Raw genomic sequence first — 6,000 nt, forward strand, 5'->3', positions numbered from 1 at the left:
TTGCTCTTCTTTTTCTATTTCCTTAGTGTGGAAGCTGAGATTATTGATTTGAAAGCTTCTTTTTCTCATATAAGCATTTAGCACTGCTAGATGGCACTAGGTACTGCTTCAGTGGCATCCCAGAAACTTTGATGTTTTTCAATTTTCATTCCATTCAAAATACTTCCTGATTTCACTTTTGATTTTTATCCATGATCCATGAGTTATCTAGGAGTGTATTACTTAGTTTCCAAATATTTGGTGCTTTTGCAGAGATCTTTCTGTTATTGATTTCTAATTTAATTCTATTTTGTTCAAAAAAACTTACTTTGTATACATTGACTCATCTTAACATTATTGAGACTTGTTTTCTGGCCTAGAATATGGTCTATCTTGGTAAATGTTCTGTGTGTACTTGAAAATAATGTATATTCTGCTGTTAGGTGGAGTGTTTTATAAATGTCACTAAGTTGTTTGATAGATTTATTCACATTTTCTATACCTTTACTGACTTTCTGTCTACTTGTTCTATCAATAATTGAAATAGACATACTGAAATCTCCCCCAATAATTCTAGATTTGTTGACTTATCTGTTCAGTTCTGTCAGCTTTTTGCACCATGCGTATTAAAGTTCTGTTATTAGGTACATAAATATTTAGGATTGTTATGTCATCTTGATGAATTGACCCCATTATCCATAGGAAATGACTTTTTATCCCTGGTATTATTCTCTGCTCTTAAATTTGTTTTCTCTGATTTTAATATAGCCACTCCAACTTTCTTTCGATTAGTATTAGCATAGTATACCTTTTTCCATACTTTCACTTTTGTGTGTGTGTGTGTGTGTTACGCGGGCCTCTTACCGTTGTGGCCTCTCCCGTTGCAGAGCACAGGCTCCGGATGCGCAGGCTCAGCGGCCATGGCTCACGGGCCCAGCCGCTCTGCAGCATGTGGGATCTTCCCGGACCGGGGCATGAACCTGTGTCCCCCGCATCGGCAGGCAGACTCTCAACCACTGTGCCACCAGGGAAGCCCTATAAATTCCTTTTTGAAAAAAGACCACTTGGGCTTCCCAGATGGCGCAGTGGTTGGGAATCCACCTGCCATTGCAGGGGACATGGGCTCGAGCCCTGGTCTGGGAAGATCCCACATGCCGTGGAGCAACTAAGCCCGTGCGTCACAACTACTGAGCCTGTGCTCTAGAGCCAACAAGCCACAACTACTGAAGCCCGTGCGCCTAGAGCCCGTGCTCCACAACAAGAGAAGCCACCGCAGTGAGAAGCCCAAAATATCTTTTAAAAACAAAGACAGGGCTTCCCTGGTGACGCAGTGGTTGAGATTCCGCCTGCCGATGCAGGGGACACGGGTTCGTGACCCGGTCCGGGAAGATCCCACATGCCGCGGAGCGGCTGGGCCCGTGAGCCGTGGCCGCTGAGCCTGCGCATCCGGAGCCTGTGCTCCGCAACGGGAGAGGCCACAACAGAGAGAGGCCTGCGTACCGCAAAAAAAAAAAAAAAAAAAAGATATTTTGGGAGCTAGAGTATTCTAAGTTGACAGATTTTTCTTTCACTACTTTAAAGATTTTACTCTACTCCCTTTTCACTTGAATAGTTTCTGATGAGAAATCTAATGTTACCTCTGTTCCTCTATATGTAACGAGCCTCTCTCTCTAGTTGCTAGGATCTTTATCCCGGTCCTGGGTTATCTGAATGGGTTTGATGATAATGTGTCTTGATATAATTTTATTCATATTTCTTGTGCTTGGGTTTGTTGAGCTTCTTGGATCTAAAGTTATTACAACATAGTGCTTTCTTCGGAGAGACATACTAATGTCAAAAACTCATACATGAAATGAAAAAGTTTCTAAATGATGGTACAAAATGATGATTAAATAAAGATCAGCTCGTTCCAGAATGTTTTAAAATTGTGTTATCATTTGGAAGAGGATCACATAGACCTCCTGTTACATATAAAAATCTTGTGGCTAAGCAGAGGAAGAGTCTGAAACGTGTTTTAGCTAAAATGTGAATCACAGGAGGATCTTCAAGAAGCAGCAGGCCAGATTTTGTCAGGTGTTTTGAAGAAGGCTACAGCAACTAGCTACTTAGCAGGCGTTTTCATCACACGAACCAGTTGGACAAGTATCCGCAAGACCCCGAAGAAAGTAGTTTGACTTCAAGTGACAAGATTGTTGGCTTTATAAGAATCTGAATCTTTGGAAAAATTATACTGCAGTAGGAAACCTTGAAATTTTCTAACTGTTGCTTGGGCTTGAGAGTAAAGAATGTTATTAGCAAGACTTAAGCTTTACTGAAACCACCTGGAAGAACCACAGAACCAAATGGAAGAGTATTTTCTCTTTCTTTCAACACAAGGGTGAGAGGCCCTTTCTCTGAATCTTCTGCTCAGCCTGAGAACTTGACTTTGAGAGAAGAGTGAGAGCTTTATGAGCTGCAGTCTGATATTGCAGTCAAGAGGAGGTGTACTCATCTGCCCCTAGACAAGTTCTGGGTGTCTGTGAGGGAAGAGTATCCTATCATTCATAGGAGAGCAGAGAACACTTCGCTGCAGTTTTCTACTCATTACATATGTGAGCAAGCTTTGACTTGTTCGATGATTATCATGAGCAGGGATGAAAATCCCCTCATTTTAGTTGAAAATGAAGTCCATGTGTGTTTATCTCAAGTTTGATCCAGAACTGAGTAACTGTGCACCAGAAAAACAAGCACAAGTTTCCATTTATTTTATTCTTTGTTCCTAGTTTCAAAAATAACAATCTTATGCGTAAGTACGTATATAAAAGAAATTTTCAAAAGCCTACGTATATGTATAATAATTTCATAACTGGTAGGCCTAGAGGCCTGATAATGTTATTCAGGAAGGAACTGATTTTTTCAAAGTTCTGTACAAAAAACTGTCTCAGGATATACTTTTATTCACATTCTGTTGACTTACGGTTTAGTAGCTATACCGATTATATTGTCAATAATTTTCATGTTGTAAATAACATTAGCTAAATCAATTTATAACTTTTATTGAAATTAACCAAGCCTACCTTTAGAAAAAGTAAATCACATTTTTGGGGCATAAACCAGCTATTTAACAGAAATTTATTATCTTTGCTTTATATGTTTTTTAAAAAAGTAATTTATGAAAAGGGAAGTAAGGTATTAATTTCAAGAAAGGTAAGCTAAAGCTAACTTCTTTTTCAAGAAAGTTTGGGTTAAGAAGTCATATTAGTTTTAAATGGAGGGGGGAAAACCACATAGCTTACCTCATTAGCTACTTGTAGACATTTATGATAAAGATTTTGGCCTTCTTAGGTGTGATGGCCATGAGAATGTGCTTTGCAGACCACCAAGCTATAGGAAACTTAATTGACCCAGGCCCCAGTTGCTGTGCTCTGAACACCATGGCTGTGTTGGTGCAAAGGCCACACATGCCCTGATGCTTCCAGCCGGTGACTTGAGTGCACTAGGAACACGGAGGCAGGACTATACCTTGATGTCATCAGACCCTTTTTTTTTTTTTTTTTTTTTTTTTTTGCGGTACGCGGGCCTCTCACTGCTGCGGCCTCTGCCGTTGCGGAGCACAGGCTCCAGACGTGCAGGCTCAGCGGCCATGGCTCACGGGCCCAGCCACTCAGCGGCATGTGGGATCTTCCCGGACCGGGGCACGAACCCGTGTCCCCTGCATCGGCAGGCGGACTCCCAACCACTGCGCCACCAGGGAAGCCCTCATCAGACCCTTTTGATGGCCACCTTTGATTCGAAGACTCCCTGACAGCACTGCAGACCTTTTCTCAGACTCCACAGCAATGGAGACTATTTCCACCTAAACTTCTTTCCCCTCTCCTTCATCCAGAGTCATGCGTGCTTCATGGTCCAATGGCTCTACCAGTGTTCCCAGTCTCTTTCTCTCAAAGGTATTTCCCTCATAACATCCTTGCATGTTTAATCCTGTCTTGGTGTCTTGGAGGAATTGCACCAACACAGCAGATATGGTTAAAAAATCAAGTAGGAAATAAAAAAGGAAAACTAACTTTTCTCTACCTACACTACCAACTTATGTTAGAGCTGGTGTCTTTTGTGGGGAGAGAGAAACACTTTATCCCCAATATTCACAGAAAAATATCATTCTCTTTTTCTATGACAATGATTGACAACTGTTACTGGATTATTACATCTGTAACTTAGTGATCACATTAACATTCCGGGATTTGTAGCTATAAGAATATTTATGTAGGAATACTTTGAGACGTGAAAATTATTTCAAGAATTCCTCTAGGGTAAAAAGATTCAAAATGAGTACTCAAGCCTATTTCTGACAGGCTTCAACTCTCATTTCGTTCCTTGATCCTCTGGGTGTTGTATTTTGTGTTGAAACTGAAATATTTTGCTCTTACTTGGCAGCTCAAAGTAGCTGAGTCCAATTCTTGCCAACACAGAAGCCCATCCTAAAAGCCATTTCCTGTTTCTTCCCTCTTTATGTGATTTATGGAGTCTCCGATAGAGTCTAGCTGCATGGCAGTTAAAAGGCTAGACTCTAGTCCTAGAGGGATTACACAATTTTACAAGGTTATTAAGACAAAATTTATGTACAGGGGTGTTATAGGACTAGAGTTCACAGATTAGGGGGAGAAAAACCATCAAAATTTGGGTACTAAACATGGCAAAAATCCCAATTGTTATAACTGGCACTCAAGATCAGCTACAGGAGAGCAAAGTGTAGTATTTAAGAATATCCCGTATTGCTATCAAGCTGCTTGAAACCTGGCTCTATCACTGACTAACCATTGGACGTTTGGCAAGTCACGTTACCTCTCTAGTTTCCTTATCTACGAAAATCGGAATGATAAAACGTGCGTAGAAGAATCAAATGCAAAAATATAGGTAAAGTGCTCAGCACTGTACCTGACGCAGTGTAACCACTCAATAAAGGGTGGTTTTCATCACTAGTAAGGATACTTGTACAATTTTTCATCTGAGTGCTGTACTATCTAGGCACTATGCATCTTGCATTGAGATCAAATTCTTTTGGTAAATTAACTTTTATTGTTATGAAAGAAGTACAGGAAAGTACAAAACAAATCAAGGGTGATGAGGTTCCCACAGTTCAGCACGTACATCTTCACTTAACGCCCATCCTTGATGTCCACCATCTCACTCCAGTTCTCCATGGTGTCCTTAAGTTTGGAGTTTCTCCACCCATCTTCTCCAGGGAATAGTTGTTGGGCAGGAGAGGAAGGGATAGGAGGTTGCTGGGAACTAGGGGAGCTGCTGCCTTGCTTGGATAGGAGAGGGGCCCCGGCCATCCAAGCATTTCAGATGCTTTCAGTCATTCCTCCATGTCCAGACCTGGACCTCACGCCCTTCTGAAGTAGATGGTGCTTCCGCTTGCACAGGGCGGATGCACTCACTTCTCGTCCGGGATAATCCCTTCTGCCAATTTTCAGGTGGTCACTTCTTCCACTCTGGTAAATTTATTACTATTCCTCCACCTACTTGGCATCTTCTGAAAATCTGTTGCAATATATTGTTTTCTGTAGTTTTCCCTACCATTCTTTTGGTCCTTGTGTGTTAATACTTTTTAAAAAAATTCCTGACCTATCATTTCAGGAAGATTTGAAGGACTGGGAGAGAAGATAAACACATGTGGCAATCATTCTTTTTAAACTTGAAGTAGATGCCAGGTTCTAAGATCAGTTCATAAGGTGAAAGTTGCATTTAGACAAAATTAATCTTGAACTCGTATCGTATGGAAAGAAAAGTATCTTTAAATGTTAGAATCCCGGGCTTCCCTGGTGGCGCAGTGGTTGAGAGTCCGCCTGCCGATGCGGGGGACACGGGTTCGTGCTCCAGTCCGGGAAGATCCCACATGCCGCGGAGCGGCTGGGCCCGTGAGCCATGGCCGCTGAGCCTGCGCGTCCGGAGCCTGTGCTCCGCAACGGGAGAGGCCGCAACAGCGAGAGGCCCGCGTGCCGCAAAAAAAAAAATTAGAATCCTAGTCAGCCTGGTGAG

Source organism: Lagenorhynchus albirostris, chromosome 4 (genome assembly GCF_949774975.1).
Source record: "Lagenorhynchus albirostris chromosome 4, mLagAlb1.1, whole genome shotgun sequence".
NCBI lineage: Eukaryota > Metazoa > Chordata > Mammalia > Artiodactyla > Delphinidae > Lagenorhynchus > Lagenorhynchus albirostris.